The sequence below is a fragment of the Chelonia mydas genome, chromosome 12 (assembly GCF_015237465.2).
Source record: "Chelonia mydas isolate rCheMyd1 chromosome 12, rCheMyd1.pri.v2, whole genome shotgun sequence".
In the NCBI taxonomy this organism is placed as follows: domain Eukaryota; kingdom Metazoa; phylum Chordata; order Testudines; family Cheloniidae; genus Chelonia; species Chelonia mydas.
In genome coordinates, this window is record NC_051252.2 from 31,484,321 (window position 1) to 31,505,571 (window position 21,251).

The window sequence follows — 21,251 nt, forward strand, 5'->3', positions numbered from 1 at the left end:
GACATTACGTTTAATCTCCCTGGATAGCTTCTGACAGAGTTGGCAACCCTACATGTCTTACATATGACTTTCTGTTAATACATCCCAGAATATTAGCCTTTCACAAGTGCATCATGTTCATTCATTTAATTTCTTATACCCCACTTTCCCCATCATCTTCAGCAGCACTACTGCCTCGTCGGGTATTCTCATTTTGTAGCTGTGCATATGATATTTCCTTCTTAAGTATAGTACTTTGCATTGGTCTTTATTTCCTGTACTATTACATTCTGTGATTTATTTTAAAACTTTCTACAGAACCCTATGAAATTCCTGTAGAACCCTACTAGTTTTGTCTCTATTAAATGCTGTAGCACTATTTCATAACGGTTTTCATAGACTATTAAAGCAAAAAGCTGGAGGCAAATTAATTTAATTTGGACATATTGATGAAAGTATTTAAGGGGGGAAAATGAGTAATCATTAAATTTATAACTGATTGCTAATCTTAAAGTAAATATTGACAGTCATTCTCAAACAGCCATGCACAGTTTGTGCACAAAAGTGCCATTTGCTCACATCGTTGCTCCTATGTACATGCAATCACAGAAACTGTATGTACAGATGTAGGTAGCAAAGTGCATATATTTGTGCATGGGTCTCAGGCCTGTCTGAAAATCTGGCCCCAGAATAACAGCCTCTTTCCCTAATTAGACCAATCCATTCCTAAGTAAAAAGAACTCACTACTTTAGTCTGTAACTGAATAAATTGGGGTTCAGAGCTAATAACGTATGCCAGCGTTGCTCCACACATCAAGGATTTTTATATTTACAAGGATTTGGTCTTGGGAAAGCATTAAAAAAAAAGTCTAATGTACCAGAAAGAAGGAGTCTGATCTTCTATTACAATATTACTGTATCACCAATGCTTTGTATTTCAAGAGACTCTGCTAATGGTGAACACATTTTCGAGAGAGAGAGAAAGTGGATCAAAGTTTGCCTGCTGGTTTGACATTACCTGGTCTGTTGCCCTGAAGAAGTCTGTATTGGACTGTGTGCCAAAAAACCACCCACCAGGTGTAAATGACCTTCTAGATGCTCCCTATTGTGCAGAAAACCCTGTGTTTGGGTGGGACTACTCCTCTTCTCCTCCTCCCCATGCTCAGGTTCTTCATTTGCCTCCCAGCCAATTCCCACCCTGCACTTGCAGTATGCATAGGCTCCTCCTCCATGATACAAGAGCATAGCCAGGATGATGATCCAAAGAATCTCAGCAGAGACTATGTAGAAGTGCAGCCAGGCAGGGAGGTGCTAGAAAAGCTCTGTGACAATCCTCCAGGCAGGAGGAGGCTATGAAAGGCCAAAGGGAAGGCACATTCAGGATCCGCATTTTGAACTAATTGACTATTTGATGAAGTGAGAACATTAATGGACATTCAGCATTATTGATCTGAAACCCAAAGTAGCTAGATAAAGCCAAAAAATGTACAGACACTGTTAGCAAACTGCTGGGAGGACACCACAGAATATCCACCCCTTTCACATACAGAGCGGCAAATACGCAGATGAAAGCATCTGCTACAATATGAAAAATGGGTCCTAGCCACATATTTTGGTTGCTTCCACTAAACATTTGAATGAAGAATTTCCTAAAATGGTCACTGATTTTGGGCACTCAACATGAGACACATGGAGCATGACTTTCCGAGGTGGTGACCATCCAAAAACAACAAGAAATAATCTAGAAATTAAACATTGTGCTGCTGTAGTCTAGCCTGTCTGAATTCTCTGTCTCAGCGTCTGCAACTAGTGCCTCTCTCTGTGTAGGAGAGAGTCAGTGGAAGTCAATAGGAAACATGGCACTGCATAGTGTCTTGTAGAACAGTGCTACTCAAAGTGGTGGTCCACGGACCGACTGCCGGTCTGCACGCACATTGGAAAAGAAAATTGCCGGGCTCCCACATCAGATAGCTTGAAAAGGTGTCACAACTTCTAACTTCCTGCTGAAACTTGTCTACACCACACTGAGCACTGAAAGTTTCATCCCAGCTCTGGTAGCTACTCCCCTGGTGGGGGTGGGTTTTTTTTGTTGTTGTTGTTTTTTTACAATGCTGGGAGAGTTCTCTCCCAGTGCTGGTGCTGCGACTACACAGCCACGTTAAAGCACTGTGAAGACATACCTTTTATGGCTCAAGAAGTAGCAGAGACATCAAGTAATTTACAGCCAGCTGAAGCCAACCAAAAGTAAACATCTTTACTGTAAAGCAGTGACCAACTTAACTGGAAGAAATTTGGTACGATCCTGAAAGGACTCTATGTGGAATCTGTTGTGGATGGGGATGAAAGATGTCAAACATCTGCTTTGTGTAAAGACAATGCTTTTTTCCCCCCTTTCATCTAGATGTCCCTTTGTGGGATTCCAGCATATATCATATTCTGTCTCTAGTGACACAGGAGGATAGCAAATCTTATAATTTGGTACATTACACATTTTCTCCACACACTGTACATTTTGTGGACAAACCTCTGAGACAGCACATTAGAATTAAAATATCACAGCACATTAGAATTAAAATATCATAACATCAGTGCCACAGTGAAACAAATATAATTTTAAGAAACATCAGCATCATGTCACCAGCGTATCACCCCAGAAAAAAATACTATAAACATAGCTGCTAAAAGCGTAATTTTTATTCTTCTTTTTCACCCACACAAAATGTCTCTACTCTCAAATGAATGTCAATAGACACAGGCCCTACCCAAGTACTGCTCTTATCCTCTCTGCAAGGAGATTGTTCCCATGATTTCCTCATGCACAAGTCAGCCAGGCTGTGACTTATCGATACACACACACACACACACACACACACACACACACAAAAAGCATCATGTTTAATGTTACATGAAATACAATAAAGCCTGGTTCCCATGCACAAAAGCAAGAGAATTCACAGTGAAGAACGTACAGCTTCTTTTTCAAAGGGATCTTTGACTTGTGGTCAGTTTGCATCATTCTAATGTCAATCTAATGAAGAGAGCAGCCAAATTCTGCTCTGTGTTGTACTCAGTGAATATTGGCTTCACTAGTAGCCACAGTCACAGGAATACCCAATTTGTGGAGTTCATCAGGGTCTCATTTCTGCTACGGATTGCATATACAAAGCTCCCATTGGTTTCAGTGATATTTAAGTGCACATAAACACAGTGGCATGTGACCCTGGATTTGTATGATTTCCCACTGGTCTGAGACCTCTAGGAGCATTTAATTAACAGGGTGATAAAATCACTTTTCTGAAAACCTAAAATAGAGAATTTTAAAAGTTATAACACCAAAGGTTCCTGAGAGAAGACCAAACCTTCTTTAGATACAAGGATGCTAGAACAATTTGTATAGCGTGGGTGCTGAGAGCCATTGAACCAAACTGTAAACCCTGAATATAATGGAAACCACTTCAAGCCAGGAGGTGTGGCTTGAAGTGGTTTCCATTATATACCCTGTACCCCTAGTTCAAGCACCTATGTTTAGATATGTCCATAGACCAAGTACCTGGAAATCCGATACATTCCTATGCACCAGGCAATGATGGAGGGCTTCGCCATGTGAAGTCCTCAGTCTCAGTTTATAGGGACTCTGTTACCTTCTGTAGTTTAAAATAGGAATCCCTGTGCATAATTTCGAGATCGGTGTACCGTTTGAAGAGCAAGTACAAATGATAAAACCCACCTCTAAGCAAGTGCTTGCACTCCCTTCCCCCTTAATCCCCACACACTTTTGTCTGTAATAAAGCACAGCTTCTAGCATATCCTTTTGGTCACATAGGAAATCCATGATGACAAAAATGCATGTGTTGTGAAACAAAGTCCCAACCAAATTTACTACTGATAGTGACCTTCTTACAATTCACAGCACAACAGAAAACTAGTACTTGTCTTCATTTGTTACTTTTAAGTCTTTTTCTCCAGCCATTGGGTATGAATCGCAGACTAATATTACTAATCTGTGTTCTCTGCCCCCCCCCACCTGTTCTGACATTCCATGGATTATGTATCTCTCAAATTTGCCCTTTCTGTAATTTATCTGCATTTTTGTGCCAAACAGCTTAATTTAAAATATGTATTTGTTCTTGTCAATCTATCAGAGTGTTTATTGGGAGGGAAGGAGTAAACATTGCAATTTAGTTGTTTACTCAAAACAGTGTGACCGAATATTAAGCTCCTGGTATGATAACTATGAATATTTATCAACCAAATGAAACCTCCGAGTGAGTGGGTCACTGTGGTTCAAAAGGCTTTGTGGCCTTGCACTACATGAAGTTGATGTGTTTTGAGGATTTCCTGCATAGATTCCTGTCAAGGTTCTAGAGGCTTGTTTGTTTCCTGCCCATAATCTTTGTTTTGATGCTTTTCACTTGGGCATACCATGTTGCTCTGTGTGTATGGGAAAGTTTGCTCCCTGAACACAGGAATGAAAGGGGGGGGCGGGGGAAGCATGAAGTACTGTTCCTTGAGTATATTGGGAACCAGCCATCCTATGTGAAGCAAAGCAGAGTTATTGTACCAATGCTGTTTCAAATGTCTTTCTATACTTCCTCATTGTTGGGCTCAAACATAAGACAGACATGCCAAGGCTGGAACCAGGTGGAAAAGAATTTGAGGACCCTAAGTGTCTATGAGTCTGAAAAAGACCGAAATATCTAGATGCACAAGGAACAGTCAGATGTGAGCTGCTCTGGACTCTAAGCTCACCGATTTGACTCCATTCAGATAAAGTGAGAGGCAGGGGAAGAGAGAACTAGATGAACAAGTGCTGAGATGCAGGGGAGGCTTAGAAGGAAAAAAAGAATAGCTTCTCTAAGTGAAACTGCATGCAAGACACCAAGAAGTCTGAAAACTGAAAGTAGCAAGTGAATCAAGCCTTTTCCCAGAGTGTGAATCACTTCCCGGCTGCAAACCACATCATCACTGGAACAGGCAAACTGTGTAAAGCAGATTATAAGAGCCTCTGAATAAAACGAGTACAATAACTTTGGAGAATCTGCCTGATTGGCTAAGGACAATTCTCACAGTAGTCATTAGTTAACAGGGTCCTGAAAAAAACAAAAAGGTGCTGTCAAGAGATACATCTGAACCTAGGAATTACCACATGAAAACAGATCACTGGTCTATCTAACACAGTATACTGCCTTTAACAGATCCAATACTTCAGAGGAAAATGATGCACTTAAAGAACCAATGCAGGACTGAGAAAAGCTGCCCAGCCAGGAGGCCAATTGAAAGACCTAGAACACAGGGACAAGTTCTTCCCAATGGGTGAAATGCATTCATGAAGCAAACTAACACAAGGCCCAGGCACCACTTAAGTCCTACTTACGCTGCATTGTCAACTCTCATGATTTCCTTGGTAGCAGTTTTGGCTAGGGCTGGAACCAATCTTGCAATGACAAAAAGCTGCTCCAGCCCTTTCATGAATTTAAGCCACCACCACAAGGCATCATGGCAGCATTTCCAAAACAAAATTTCCCTGTATTAAACGAAAAGTTTTTGGCAAAAAATTTTCATTTTGCCACTGAAGAGTGTTCTCTCTTTTTTTGGCCAATGCCCACACCCAAAAATATTTTGGGACAAGCTCTAAAGGTAACCCTTTAGAACTGTCAGAATACAACACATCATGTCTTTAAAATAGCTCTAGGAAATACCTCCAGATTAAATAATTCAAATAAAGAGAAATAAGTATTTATCTAACTCAAATGTAAATTCAATTTACTGTGAGATTTCTTTAAGAAAAGTCAGGAGGGTCGGATTATATACTATTCTTTATTCCAAAGACTCCATATTGATTCAAAGATTGCCAGAAATTAAACCTGATGACCCTTCTCCACCTAATTTACAAAAGTGATAAGGCATGAAAACTCTTTAAAAGAGCAAGTTCTGTGAGGGTAGATGTCAAGTCACTAGATGACTAAGCTAAGGAGACAATGACTATGCTAATATCTGTATTCAGCCTCTAGGCATGCTCATAGTGAGCTAGCTGAAAATACTGAGTAGTCTCAGTGTGATATGACTGTTCACATAGTTAATACAAATACTCTCTTCACTCCTGACAAAACCTGCCTCCTGAGTGCTCATTAAATATTTCAGTTTCTGCCTTTAGTCACACCCATGCAGCTCCATTAAAGCCAGGTAGAATTTAGCACTAAGACATTAACATGATTAACTTTATTCTAGACTACTTTGCAAGGCCGACTCAGAATGCCAAAGGCACCTTCAATTTTATATTATATAAAGACAAAATTTCAACATGAAAAGTTGTTTCAAAACAAGAAATTGAAACATTTGTTCCAAAAATGTCATCACGGGATGTTTGTGTTTTCAGAATTCCTCCCCCTCCCCCAATTTTCTTTCGAAACAAATTTCCTAAATCTAACTAGGGAGATGTAACAAACCTTTACAATGTTATGGAAGGGATTGTTTCTTTATTCGAGCTAAAGGCTCCTATGACTAGAAAGAGCAGCAAAACGTTTGTCGATCAGCTCAGACAAGACAAGCCAATGCTCTGTATTTCATCCATTATAGAGTGAAGACAGGAACCAGTATCATCAAAGCTAAATAAGGCTTCTAAATATGGATTTGAAAATCTGGTGTCCTTTGTCCATCCTTCTCATCAGGTCAATGGACTCAGTGCTTCTAAGCTGCACTGGCTCAGGGATGGAGTTTGGAAACTCATCACCCCAACCTGGGTAAGTGTTCCAAGGAGAAGTTGGCCGACCCAGCACCCCAGGTTTAATTTGAGCTCAAATTTCATGAGTTAGATGATGCCATTGACAATAGTTCAAACTATTCTATGCATAAAAGACTTCTAAGCTCTAAGATCTTTTCATCATAGAAATTGATAGTGAATAAAGCCCTGGGTGCTGGATTGTTTTCAGTGAATAGAGACTCCAGTGCATAACACAATAAGTTATTAAAGGGTTTTATAGGTTAACTTTTTCTGCATCGAAAATTTCATGAGCTGAAAGGCCTGGTCCTCACCTCCATGCAACTGGCACAGACCTCCTCAGCCACAACTAAGTCTAAACTCCTAAGTCCATTCTTCTTCCCAACTACTGTAGCCCATATGAGCTATGTCCTGGAGGACTTGCAAAGCATCACGTGGGTTGGGTGGGGAATGTGGACTGAGGAGAATAGAGTTGGTTTTGTCTGGGGAGAGAATCATGGATTGAACATTTCACAACAACTGACCAGTTAGTCATTTAAATATTAGTTCAAATGGAAAAGCATTTGCTCAATTTCCTCCAAGCATTCCAGAAATGTTCTCTTTCTCCCTCAGAATTAGCCTTCAAATTTTGATAATATAAGTACTGGGAGATTCTAGATTTGGATCCTGCTTTATTATGGAACACCCGCTACTACCTTAACTCTGGAGAGACTACCAGTCTTTATATTTAAAAATTAGGATTAAAATAATTATAATGGAGACAGTCACTCTGGGCTCGATCCTGCTCTCACTAACATCAATGGTAAATATTTCATTGGTCTCACTGGAGGCAATAATTTGTATGCCGATTATTGCCATACCTTTGATCCTAAACATTTTACAGAGAGCAAGCACTGAAGACGACTATCAACAAAAGTGCAACATCTGAATCTTTAATTTTTGTGATTACTGATTATATGACACTCACCCCGTTAAGCTGTGAACTTCCACAGGCTTTAAAACAGCTTACTTCTGTATGCCATCATCTCTGGCAACAGCCAATCAAATAAGATACTGTGCCACCTCTTACCTTCCATTTTCATGGAGTGAAAGGTGACTGAACAGGTAGTTGCACATTAATTACACACACATATATTTTCCAATCCATGCCTACTGTGCACTGTATCAGTCAAGGATTTACACAGTACTGATATATGTCTTCTGAGATTCCCTCTACCCCCAGTCATGGAATATGAGTATATTGGGGTCAGATTGGAAGGGACCTCAGGAGGTCATCTCGTCCAACCCCCTGCTCAAAGCAGGACCAATCCCCAATTTTTGCCCCAGATCACTAAATGGCCCCCTCAAGGATTGAACTCACAATCCTAGGTTTAGCAGGCCAATGCTCAAACCACTGAGCTATTCCTCCCCCCACCTGCTTTTGCTTCTGTATCTTTTCTGCTGATTTGATTCTATTACCCAAAATATATCGTTCAGAGCATTTTGTTTGGTTTTTGTTTGGGGACTGCCTTTGGACACTTGAACTGATTTAATAGAATATTTAAAGGATTTACGTGTACTTTTCTGATCAAACAACATTAATTTGAAGAGGACTGTACTCACTGTCAAAGTACAAATTTCCAAGGAGCTCCCTAAACTCCTTAGGGAGGTCCTATTCTTTTCTCTATATACTTTTCCTGTCACTCTTGATAAGCATTGCATAGGGCTAAGGGTCTGATCCAAATCAGAGTGAAATCAGTGGAAGACTTTCCACTGATTTCAGTGAACCTGGATCAGTCATAAGCGGTTTTTCTGCAGTAACACAAGGATGCAGTGGCAGTTATGTCAGTGCCGATCAGGTACCAATGCTTTTGTCTTTACCCACATTTCTCCAAATTCCATTACTTGTTTCATGTCCCCTAGCCTTGATTGTCAAATAACTTTGTATTTAATAAGAGCAAGAAACACATTGGTGCTTATTGGCCTTCACGCTAAAGTGCAGTTAACACCTTCTGGTATAATTTTGCCATGCAACATTCTGTTCACCCTCGTTTCTTCTGTCAAAATCTGCACGCTAGGTTAGTTTTCCTTACAGAGCCCATACAAAAAGCATTGCTAGACCCCACAGGTGGATCCTTTAAATCCGATGAGCTCTCAAAAAGATAATTCTTTAATACTAAACCATATTATTTTAACATTCTATTGCCATGGTTTTACCAACATCCTGGCTGCATATAATAGTATTTATTCCAGTACTTGTCTGTTTAGTAGAACTAAGATGTAAGATATTACCCTTGTCTCAGTGACCTACAACCTTCTGTCACACACAAAGTAGATTGTCTCAGGGAATTCTCTGGGACTAAGTCATTCTAAATACTGAAGCAAATGCTGAACTAACACTGTCATTTGGATCTAGCTGTATATTTGGCCATTCAAAATGTACCATCTTCTACTTAGAATTTATTGTCCGTTTCTTTTTATGCTCCACATTTATGAAAATCTATTCCACCCAAGATGAAACAGGTTTGTCTGAATCTTAATCGCATACTGAATCTTACCTAAAGCAAGTTAGATTTTCAGCTTTTCTACAATCCTCTGAATTGCTTTAAGTCAGTTTTGACTATATATTTGAGAATAGCATTGTAATGTAATTCAATATTACTGAATATGACCCACATAAATTATACTGCCTTAAATTGTGATTATGGTCAGAGAATTGACATTAGCCTGCTTTGTTGATAAAAATATGGTTTTACTATTCTTTAGTCTGAAAAGCAAATAGAGCTAAGGAAGAGTGAGCTAAGGTCTGTTCTCACTCCTGTGTCATCCACAAATTTTATTAACTAAGTTCTGAATGCTGGATCATTATAACTGGCAATGTTACCCAAGCCAGAAGAGAGACAGCTGGTTTTCAGATCATAAAACAGACTTTGCAACGTCAGGTAGAACAAACTCCTATCTTTTTTCTAGTGAAATAATCAATATGTATACGCAAAAAGAAAAGGAGTACTTGTGGCACCTTAGAGACTAACCAATTTATTTGAGCATGAGCTTTCGTGAGCTACAGCTCACTTCATCAGATGCATACTGTGGAAACTGCAGAAGACATTATATACACAGAGACCATGAAACAATACTTCCTCCCACCCCACTCTCCTGCTGGTAATAGCTTATCTAAAGCGATCATCAAGTTGGGCCATTTCCAGCACAAATCCAGGTTTTCTCACCCTCCGCACCCCCACATACAAACTCACTCTCCTGCTGGTAATAGCCCATCCAAAGTGACCACTCTCTTTACAGTGTGTATGATAATCAAGGTGGGCCATTTCCAGCACAAATCCAGGTTTTCTCACCCCCCCCCACCCCCCTCCAAAAATCACACACACAAACTCACTCTCCTGCTGGTAATAGCTTACCCAAAGTGACCACCCTCCCTACAATGTGCATGATAATCAAGGTTTCAGAGTAACAGCCGTGTTAGTCTGTATTCGCAAAAAGAAAAGGAGCTTCTGCAGTTTCCACAGTATGCATCCGATGAAGTGAGCTGTAGCTCACGAAAGCTCATGCTCAAATAAATTGGTTAGTCTCTAAGGTGCCACAAGTATTCCTTTTCTTTTTGCGAATACAGACTAACACGGCTGTTACTCTGAAACCAATCAATATGTATATACTTACTGAGAAGAAACAAACAACTCCACAATGTTATCATTACAGTCACTTTTCAGAGTATAACTTCACTTTAAGAACAAAGGGGGAAATCCAAAACACTACGTTAAAACAGTCTTGGAAAGGGTGCTCAGGTTCTCACTTAAATGAACAAAGGCCAAAAGAAGTTGAAGTTGGGTTAGTTCTCTGCTACAGCAGCCTCATTCAACTTTTTCCACCCAAGTCAGAAATTGTAAGTCATGTTGTATCAGGAACTATGGGTGATCCATTCTACAAGCTGTAGGTACAACTGGTTGATTTAACAGCAAATTAACTTCCTGGCCTGGGACCTCTCTGATAGATTTCAAACCTACACTGACTCAATTTTCTAAACTGTCTTCATTTTGTATGTTTAAAAAAAAAATCAAGACTTGTATAATTTTAACAGGGATTGGTATTTATTCTTATGTTAATAAAAGATTGCATAGGTTAGAATGCAGCAGCATACACAGAACCTAGTTCACACCCATTTTGTGTCAGTGTAAACTTGCTGGCTTCTGTGGAGTGACTCCTACAAACAAGAGGCAGATCAGGTCCAAAATATAAAATTTTGCAATCTATGCAGTTTAGGGAAGTAAGAACAGGATAAACATGATACAGTAAAACTGTGAAAAATGAATTTAGTAGGGAATATATTTTCCATGGTTCAGTCTGACAGCCTCTCAAAGGTTTGCAGAAGGCATTTCATGAACCATTAGGAATCAAATGGAATATTTGTGGCACAAATGCATAAAACATAACATTTATTGAGCTTATCTACCAGACATAAAACACACTGGATACGAAATGTGAACAGCAAGATCACGTAGAGTATTTTGTCTCCATTTATTTACCTGACCAGGACACACCACTGGGTTTTGCAGCTCATTTATGATGGAGTCTTGGGAATATGGCAACCTTGTAAATAATAACCTGAGTCAAAAAGCAAGGCAATAACCATGGGAAAAGTAAAATTGCTTTTCACAGCAGTTCTTAATCAGCATTTTCCTTACCAAGGAAATATAAACAAGTTAAATATGTATCAATCTTTAACAGTCATGAATAGAAGATGTATAAGCTTTATAATGAAAAAGAATGGACTTAACAAAAGCTTTGTTCCATAGCAATTTGATATCATAGACCTTATTTGTGATAATATTATAGCTTCCAATATAAGTGATTATGACGTGTGGTGTAAAGAACTAGGATTTCACTAAACACAAAAAGAGGGTTAGAGCTAATGTCTTACCTGGTATAATAATTAGTAGGGCTGTCTGTTAATCACAGTTAACTCACGTGATTAACTCAAAAAAAATGAATCGCGATTAATCGCAGTTTTAATCGCACTGTTAAACAATAGAATACCAATTGAAATTTATTAACTATTTTTGGATGTTTTTCTACACTTTCAAATATATTAATTTAAATTACAACACAGAATATAAAGTGTACAGTGTTCACTTTATATTATTTTTATTGCAAATATTTACGCTGTAAAAATGATAAACAAAAGAAATAGTATTTTTCAATTCACCTCATAAAATTACTATAATGCAAGCCCTTTATTGTGAAAGTGCAACTTAAAAAATGTAAATTTTTTTTGGTAACATAACTACACTCAAAAACAAACAATGTAAAACTTTAGAGCCTACAAGTCCACGCAGTCCTACTTCTTATTCAGCCAATAGCTAAGACAAACATTTATTTACATTTACGGGCAATAATGCTTCCGGCTTCCTATTTACAAGGTCACCAGAAAGTGAGAACAGGTGTTCGCATAGCACTTTTGTAGCCATCATTGCAAGGTATTTACATGCCAGATATGCTAAACGTTTATATGGAATGGTAGCTGAAGCATGAAGGGGCAGAGGACATGCTCCATGCTGATGATGCTCATTACAAAAATAATGCATTAATTCAATTTTGACTGAACTCCTTGGGGGAGAATTGCATGTCTCCTGTCCTGTTTTACCCGCACTGTGCTATGTATTTCATATTATAGCAGTCTCAGATGATGACCCAGCACATGTTTGTTTGTTTTAAGAACACTTTCACAGCAGATTTGACAAAATGCAAAGAAGGTACCAATATGAGATTTCTAAAGATAGCTAGCTACATCACTCAACCCAAGGTTTAAGAATCTGAAGTGCCTTCCAAAATCTGAGAGGGACGAGGTGTGGAGCATGCTTTCAGAAGTCTTAAAAGAACAACACTTTGATGCGGAAACTACAGAACCCGAACCATAAAAAAGGAAAATCAATCTTCTGCTGTTGGCATCTTACTCAGATGATGAAAGTGAACATGCGTTGGTCTACACTGCTTTGGATCATTATCGAGCTGAACCTGCCATCAGCATGGACACGTCCTCTGGAATGGTGGTTGAAGATGAAGGGACATATGAATCTTTAGCACATCTGGCCTGTAAATATCTTGCAACACTGGCTACAACAGTGCCATGCGAACATCTGTTCTCACTTTCAGGTGACATTGTAAACAAGAAGCGGGCAGCATTATCTCCTGCAAATGTAAGCAAACTTGTTTGTCTGAGTGACTGGCTCAGGACTGAGTGGACTTGTAGGCTCTAAAGTTTTTCATTGTTTTTCTTAATGCAGTTTTTTTGTACGTAATTCTACATTTGTAAGTTCAACTTTCATGTAAGGAGATTGCATTATAGTACTTGTATGCGGTGAATTGAAAAATACTATTTCTTGTGTTTTTTACAGCACAAATATTTGTAATAAAAAATATAAAGTGAGCGCCGTACACTTTGTATTCTGTAACTGAAATCAATATATTTGAAAATGTAGAAAACATCCAAAAATATTTAAATAAATGGTATTCTCTTATTGTTTAACAGCGCAATTAATTGCGCAATTATTATTTTTTTAAATTGCACAATTTTTTTAATCGCTAGACAACCCTAATAATTAGCAGTAATTCTAACTGAAAATAATAAATGTAAATCTGCCTTTGTCTGAACGGATAGTTAAAACATGTTCATCAGTGGCTGAAGTTAGTTTTTAATTTGCAGATGGACTTTAGCCATAGCTCATTTGTATGCACACAACATTTTACACATGCATCTGCATGTGCACATTTCATGGACTAACCACTTGATGCTGAGAGCTGCTATAACCTGCACAACACAAGTGATTACACTGACATGTGCAAAACCCATTTGTGTGCACACAAGTTAGTGTCTGTCTGTCTGTCACACACACACACACGTGCTGGCAATTGTAAAGGCATGCCCAGGTGTTTGTAAGTAAAGAGTTACAGGTGCAAAATGGGTTGTGCTATTTTTGGAAAGTCAACCCTTTAAGAATCATTGCCAAGGGCACAATAGGCCAGGCTCCATTCAAAGATGCAGACTGGGGCGAGAAGGACAGCCAGAAGCACCCAAAAGCAGTGATTTCTCTCTTCACTTTTGAAGATTCCGTAGGAATCTGCACAGTCTGATCTAAGTATTGCTGATGAAGTCAAACTTGGCTTCTATGGCTTTTTTTTTTTTTCCTTAACTGCACTGGCTATCTCAGAACACAGTGGTTGGACAACCTGCTGACTCATCCTTCCCTAGCAGAACACCCTAGGCTCTGAAAAACTGCTGACTCATTCATCACACACTGCTGACTGACACCCAATTCAGCAGTACCAAACAGAGGTCTCCACAGAACCCATGTCTATTTTTTTTTATAAGTCGCTGCAGTGCAAATAGAATATTCTACCCCTGCCAGTTCAATATGCCATACATAAAATAATGGTAAAATCTGAGGGCATAAGTACCTCCTCATACCAGAATATTCATTTTCTCTGAAATCTCAATGAGAAGACTTACTTCTTAATGGAGAAAAAGAAGAGGGAACATATCCCCAACACATTTTTCAAGCTCAACTCATTCCGAAAAAAAATAAAGTCTTTAAAAAAAAAAAAACCCATGGTTTCCTACCAAGAAACTCCTATTTTCCAGCTAAAATTGGTATTCAGTCATGACAATTTTATCCTAGTCCTCAAGGATGGAGCAAGCCCATATAACAACTAATCACGGACTATCCTTTATTCATGAAGTCTGATTTCCCATTACTGCTATTTTCCAGCAATGGTGGTTTAAAAAACACAATATTGAACATTTTACTTAACCTTTCTGCTATAGAAATAATGAAAAATAGGTTTGTCAGTTACAATAAGAACAATCTATGGAAAGCTGAGTTTCTGTCAGATGCTGCCACACTCCACTCTGTTACACTGGTGCAAACCCAATGACTTCAAGAGGTGGCTTTATTGGCAACAAAGAATGGAACTGCAGCTGCAGTTTCACCATAGACAATTTTTGAATGAAAAGGCAGAATTTATTTGACTATAAGCAACAGTATGAGGAACATGTAATTACATTTTAAAGCTGAGCTATAACTCAAAATACTTATTAATATAACTCTTGAATATATTAACGTCACTAAAGAGGCATTAAACCATCTTGCAAGTTCTGTTAACATAAAGATCACTCAATTATTAGCAGCATAAAGTACCCTACTGCACTTTGGAGTACTTCAGTGTTTGTAACGGATGCTAGAAGACAGGCCAGCTTTCTTTTAACACTTTTTACCAAAAATTAAATTAGAATATCATTCAAGTAAAAACATTCCAAGCACATTTAGCTTTCTCTGTATAAGAAATGCTGGTAAGCGTGTGTAATGATGGTCTCATTGCTATTCTCTTTAAAAAATGGTTTATAACTGACAGCTGACACTGAAACATTGCACTGAGCAATTATGAAAGCCTAGAGAGTAAAAAAGGAGTTTTTACCATACTCATTGCAGCTGTGTGGACTCAACCTCTAACAGGTGAGCTCTACCTGTCTGAAAAGGCCAACTTTAGTGAACAGAGCTGGTTGCAAAGTAATATTTTTCTCCTGTGAAAAATGTTAATGAAAATGTTTCTGTCAAAAACCAAAAAAAAAGTTGGTTGCCAAAAATTGTTACATTTTCATTTTTTGGATGAAAACCCTGATATTGTTGACAAAAAAATCAAATTTTTTGGCCACGAAAATTTCTCTTTATTCAAAAAGCCATTTTCTGTCAAACTAAAGTTTTGGCAGAAAATTTCTGAGCAACTGTATGAGGGAGTTTTACTTTTCTAATTAAGGACCTAGGAGCTACTGACCTTGGTAAGTTCACCAGAAGTAGTGGTGTAGTGCTGTCAGCTTCCTGCTAATTCCACTCCATTGAGAGGGCCCAGAAGCAGCCTAGTCAGCCCCAAAGTGGATGGTATTGGCTCAGGAGGAACATGACCTACCCAGGTGGAAGAGGCACCGATTAAGCATTTGTCATTAAAATCACCACTGAAACACACACACACACACACCCCAAATCATGATAAGGGGTTGAAGGGGTTCTTTCACTCTAGTCCCTATGGTCCTGGCTCTGCAGCTTCTGTGTCCCAACCCTCCGGCCAGCTCACATTTCACATTCAGTCCCCTTCCAGGGCAGGGGAAAAAGCCAGACAGAAAAACTCCAAAGTCCAATAACCTTTATGACAGGCCTTCAGGTCCCATACAGTACTCATCAATCTCGGCCTCTTAGTCCTGAGACTTGCACTTCCTCTCTGGCTGGGGGAAAGGGATGAGAACCCAGGTCTGCCCTCTCCTTTCCTCTGGGTTCCAGCCCAGGGTCCCTGTGTGTTAGGCAGCTAAGGGATGTTCCTTACAATCCTTTGCCACTTCTCTGGGCTGCTCCTACCTTTTCCCGTTTACTGGCATCTCTCAAAGGGACTGCAACCACCACTACGCCTACTGTTCTTGTGCAGCTTCTTCCCGACTCTCTATTGAAGAGAGTTCTCAAGGCTACTCCCAGCCTCTCTAGCAGTCCCCACCTCCAGAGTCTCTTCTGCTAGTTCACTTCAGATCTGCCTGTATAGTGCCCCATCCTCCTTCTCAGCTGGCCCTAATACTAAATTGGGCCTGCCCTTCTTTCCTCCCTCAGGTGTAGCCTGATGGGCTACCTAGGTACTAATTCTCCTATTAACCCTTTATTTACCAGTATGGGACACACAACCGATCACAGCATCTCTCAGGCAACCTTCACTGAAGGGCTCCTAAGGAACCTCTGCTGGACTTCAGTACTGCCCATTCCTGTAGTACTACCACCTGCACTAGGGGAATCCCCCATTCAGCACACTTGCCACCACAGGAACAAGGAGATGCAATTTGCATTCTCCTGTGTCTGCAGAGAAAAATACAACCCAAAGCAATAAATAGGATAGTTCCTAGAGAGAGCTGGGGGGGAAGGGGGAACTAAACGGTTTTGCATTCAAACGTGACTCTAATTCAATGTATACTGTATCTTTCCCCAGTTTTGGTATCCTTTTTCCAGGGGGAATTCTGCAAGTTTTTGCATCAATAAAAGGTTTATGTGTCAGTAGAGAACCTCTCTCCGTGCAGTAGAGCAGGAAAATTCAGTTCAGTGCATCACCACTCTGGATCTGAAAAATCATAAAATGTACCTTTTTATATATTGCACCCTTTATCTTAAAGGCTCACAAAGCACTCCTCAAACAAATTGATGAACAAACATCTCCTATTTCTTAGGAGTTAAACAACTGCACTGTGCTTGTGAACTGTGAATTTAATTGCTACAGAACAGACTTGGATCAACAGTCATTCACATTAGCCAGCTCATGATTCATTTTCATGTATGTGGCTTACCCAAATCTTTGCTCAACAGAGCCCCCTGAAAGTCAGAACATAAATATTTTTCTCCCTGGTTTATCCTTTCAAAGTCTGGAATTATTTTTAAAACTTTAACATTATTGCCTTTAGTGACCTCTATATTTACATTGCCTACCGTTTTCCATTATAGAAGCTTCTGCAAATAGTTTTGTTTGTTATAAACCTCACAAATCTCCATAGTTTGCAGCAGGCCCTTGAAATTCAGTTGGGAGAAAGCACTCTGGCTAGAGAAGTGCCTTTTCTTTTGCATTCAGGTTTCGCTGATTTATAGACTGTTAAAAATGACTGTTTCCCCTGTCTTGCTTGCATTGCTCAGGAAAAATTTAGGATCATGCCAAAATAAGAGTTGAACATGAACTCTCGAAAGAGCCAGCTGCATACTGCTACCCAAGCAGCAGCAGTAGCGCAAGCTATACTGGGAAGGCCTATGAGCTGTTGGAGCAGTGGTGGGTACGGAGCTTAGCTGAGCCAAGTCCAGGCTCTTCCATTCCAAATGATATCCCCCAGACGTGGCACATAGCTTCAGCACCCCTTCCCCTACCACATGGATCAAGAGTTCCTTCTACTGCTGGAAGTGTGGGGGAGAGAGAGATTAGGAAGAATAGTGAGAGACATTGTGGGAGGGAAAGTGGTAATAAAGGGGATGGAGAGAGGGGAGGATTTCCACACAATCTAAGAAAGAGAAAGAAGAAATGTTGCAGATACACTCATCTACGGAATGATGAGCAGCATGAAACCAGCACTGTTAGGGACAGTGCAAGATCCAAATCTTTTCATAGGCATTCAAAGCAGACAGGCCCTGAGGTATTTGGTGTAGGAGTAAAACCAGCAATCTGATCTCACAAAGATGGTTTCTTAAAGGCCTGATCCTAATCCCACTGAAATTAATGGGAGCTTTCCTATTGATCTCAAAGGTCTTTAGATCCTAAAGGGGAGGGAAGTAGAGAGTTCAGTTCCAAATCCTAGCAAAATATTACATATCTCTTATGTTTGGCATTGGAACACAGTCCCTGGATAACACAGCAATGAACACAATAGAAATATGTATAGGGAGAGAAATGGGCAAACATGAAGAACCAGTCAAAAAAGAGAAAATGCCTAGGAGGGGATGCCATCACTTTGAGTGGGCAAATAACATGTAAATAAGGATAATGGCATGAAATGGGACCATTGTCTGAGCATCAGGAAAGGCTTCTTAGTGGTGAGATCTAGTAGAGTGTGGAACTGATGAAGACCTCCTTCCTTGGGACAACTGAAAGTAGATGGACCAAGCATTGGAAGAACAATCGCATACTGGCCAGGGAGAGATATCTACAGTAATAAATCTTTTCCATCTCTTATTTCTTGGAATATTTTTATATATTCACCCCAATACGGTCCTTGAACTTTCCTGAGAGAGATTCGGAGCAAGACATCTGACAGCAGTAACATCTCCTCCTGCTCATTTCATTCCTTGGGGGCAGGGAGGAGAGGCTCAGCTCTGTCCCACCTCTTCTCTTCTAGTTCCTCTGCTGAGAAGTGTGTGAAAGAAAAGCAAAGGTGTGAAAAGGGGCAGCAGTGTTTCCTCCCTGGAAGGTGAACATTGAACAGTGGCATTTATAAATGATTTAGTATTCAGGGTGTACTTGACACTGTTCTTCAATCATCTATCACAGACACACAAAGACACGGAAGTTCGAAAATTAGCACCTTAAAAATAAATTTACCAATTGTAATGTGGTATTCTTGTTCAGTCTGGCTTCATGAACTACATCACTCAGATACCACTACACAATACCAGAGCAGAAGCTTATTATTATAAAGGTTGTTGAGCCCTCAGGCTAGAGAAGTACCTTTTTCTTTATCCTGTGAAATCACACATTCAGGCATATCTGAGTGATGAACTGTTAAAAATTACCATTTCCCCTGTAAGCTGGCATTTTACAACCCCTTGGAACAGACCCAGACATCAGAGTGATACTGCCTCTCCAGAGATGACACTGCCCCCTTCACATGCATATTCTGTCCCTCATGTCCTAACACAGGATCAGGCTCTTCCCTGGATGGCTGAATAAGCGTCAGCTAAGGAAAGATTTGAACATGGCCATAGCCAGACATTTGGAGCTCTCCCATTCTGATAGCTCCCTGCCTGTAGTCAGTAATAAAAAAGAAGGACAGAAGTAGCTGTGTGGCCCATACAGGCCTGGAGGTAGGAAGCCCCTCAGAATTCTCCTATATTAGCAAAGACCCCCAAACACAACAATTAGAGTAGTGAGGCTGGACTTGTTCATCACTGAAGGAACAGAATCCCCATTAGAAAGAGGGGGCCTCAGGAGCCTAATCTCACTCGCATTGATTTTGTTGTTGCTATTGTTTACATTCAGCATATAAACTGGACCCAATCATCCACTGTCCCTAAAATGAAGCTACGCAGAGAAATTAATCCCAAAGGTTGCTAAGCAGCAAGTGGGCATATAGACTGTGCTGAGGGGGTGATGTTATCTTACCACTCATTGGTACAATCTCTCTTTCTCTTGGGCAGCTCTGTAATTTCATAAATTCATAGATATTAAGGTCAGAAGGGAACATTATGATCATCTAGTCTGACTTCCTGCACAAGGCAGGCCACAGAATCTCACCCACCCACTCCTGCCACCAAGAAACTGGCTTATTATGTGGGGGAAAAGTAAGACTTCTACTGCAGAATAAACTGTGCCCCGATGAAAAACCAGAATAAGAAGAAAATCAGGCCCAAATCTTTTAGCACAAAAGCAGGCTTCCAACACAACTAAGGTCTTTAAATACAAATTGGGACATCTTAAGAGCTTGAAACAGCTTAACAGCTTGATTTAGTTGGGGATTGGTCCTGCTTTGAGCAGTGGGTTGGACTATATGACCTCCTGAGGTCTCTTCCAACCGTGATATTCTATGATTCTCAGAAGGTGTAAATTGGTGACTTCAGTCAAGCTACACCTGTTTACATCATCTGAGAATCTGGCTCAGAGTCTTCATCTGGAGATAAATCATGTGTGCTGGCAGGCATCAAGGAAAGAGCTTTTACCAGCTGAGTTTCCATCACCAAGTTTTACTCCACACTCTGAGCACATTGACTTAAAGAGCATCTATGTACCAACTCAAAGTCGCAATGTAAATGGCTTCCAATTCCGCTATTGCTTTTTATATTATCTCTTCCTCCATGATGGAACAATCTTTGACACCGACTCCCTACCTCATGAGTGACCCATGAAGCTTTTGGAGCTTACACAGACCTGGGGTGATAAAGAAGTTCTGTTTCTATGTCCATTCAATCCCTGGCCTGTCTTCTAACACTGCCTCCAAAAGATTTACTCGTTTTTGTGAACTGGAAAACATCCAGTACAAATGGAACTGAGGCCCCCAAACTCACTTCATGTCGGTCACCAAACAGCTATCTTTGGGTCACTATTGACCTGAAATGGATTTGAACTGCTGATCTTTCAGAAAATTTCAAGAAGTGGATTTAGGAATAGCTTTACACCTAAAAAGTAAGGTATAGATGTGAACATCACCTTGATTGATCAGCCTTCACAGAGTGCTGATCACAACACATTGTTCATGTTGTTCTAGACAGTCCTTCAACCACTCGCTGGCCAGGCTGTCAGTGGCACCAGACACCCAATCAGCATAGCACACCACAACCCAGAACCCTTGAACTCAAACAATCCGCTAGCCGCAGCCTCCCAAGTAGCTGGGATTACAGACGCGCGCCACCGCAATGTGAACATACAGCTGCACAATTCAGAGACTGGCCACTTACAAATTCTGAATGCCCAATTACAGGTTTGCTTTATTAGCAGAGGATCTGCAATCACACATTTTATTAGTCTGTGAGCAACACAGTCGTATCATAATAAACACAGGCAACTCATGCAGAGCACTCTCATGATTATCTGGCAGCTTTACCTACTCCCTTCCTCTTTTCTTTAAAGTTGCACTAGTACGTTGTACAAAATGCAGTGAAGGAAGACAGTAGAACAATGTGGATAGCAGCTGCTCTAGTAAAGGGTACATTCTGCCACCACCCCATTTAATTACTATTTGCTGTTCAAAGCTATGTAGATTATCTCCACCCACACAAGATAATTTGATCGCTGTATTTCGTATACCCGTGTACTAACATTACATTAAAAATTTCAAAAAGTAAAAACCTTA

The 21,251-nt window shown here is 40.0% G+C and overlaps 2 long non-coding RNA genes across 4 annotated transcripts in view; one reads left to right on the forward strand and one right to left on the reverse strand.

The window, feature by feature from the left end:
• Window positions 1–21,251, reverse strand: part of LOC119563680 — a 193,071-nt gene that overhangs the window by 158,829 nt on the left and 12,991 nt on the right. For both annotated transcript variants that reach the window (XR_006285096.1, XR_006285095.1), the window contains exons 2-4: window positions 18,449–18,592; window positions 15,518–16,834; window positions 11,215–11,278 (exon numbers count right to left, since the gene is read on the reverse strand). This is a non-coding gene — a long non-coding RNA (uncharacterized LOC119563680). The remainder of the gene's footprint in view (window positions 1–11,214; window positions 11,279–15,517; window positions 16,835–18,448; window positions 18,593–21,251) is intronic.
• LOC119563681 overlaps window positions 1–21,251 on the forward strand; it is a 30,686-nt gene that overhangs the window by 2,110 nt on the left and 7,325 nt on the right. Inside the window, exon 2 of one of the 2 annotated variants that reach the window (XR_006285097.1) lies at window positions 6,648–6,719. The exons of the other annotated variant lie outside the window; for it this stretch is intronic. This is a non-coding gene — a long non-coding RNA (uncharacterized LOC119563681). The remainder of the gene's footprint in view (window positions 1–6,647; window positions 6,720–21,251) is intronic. 2 annotated transcript variants of the gene reach the window in all.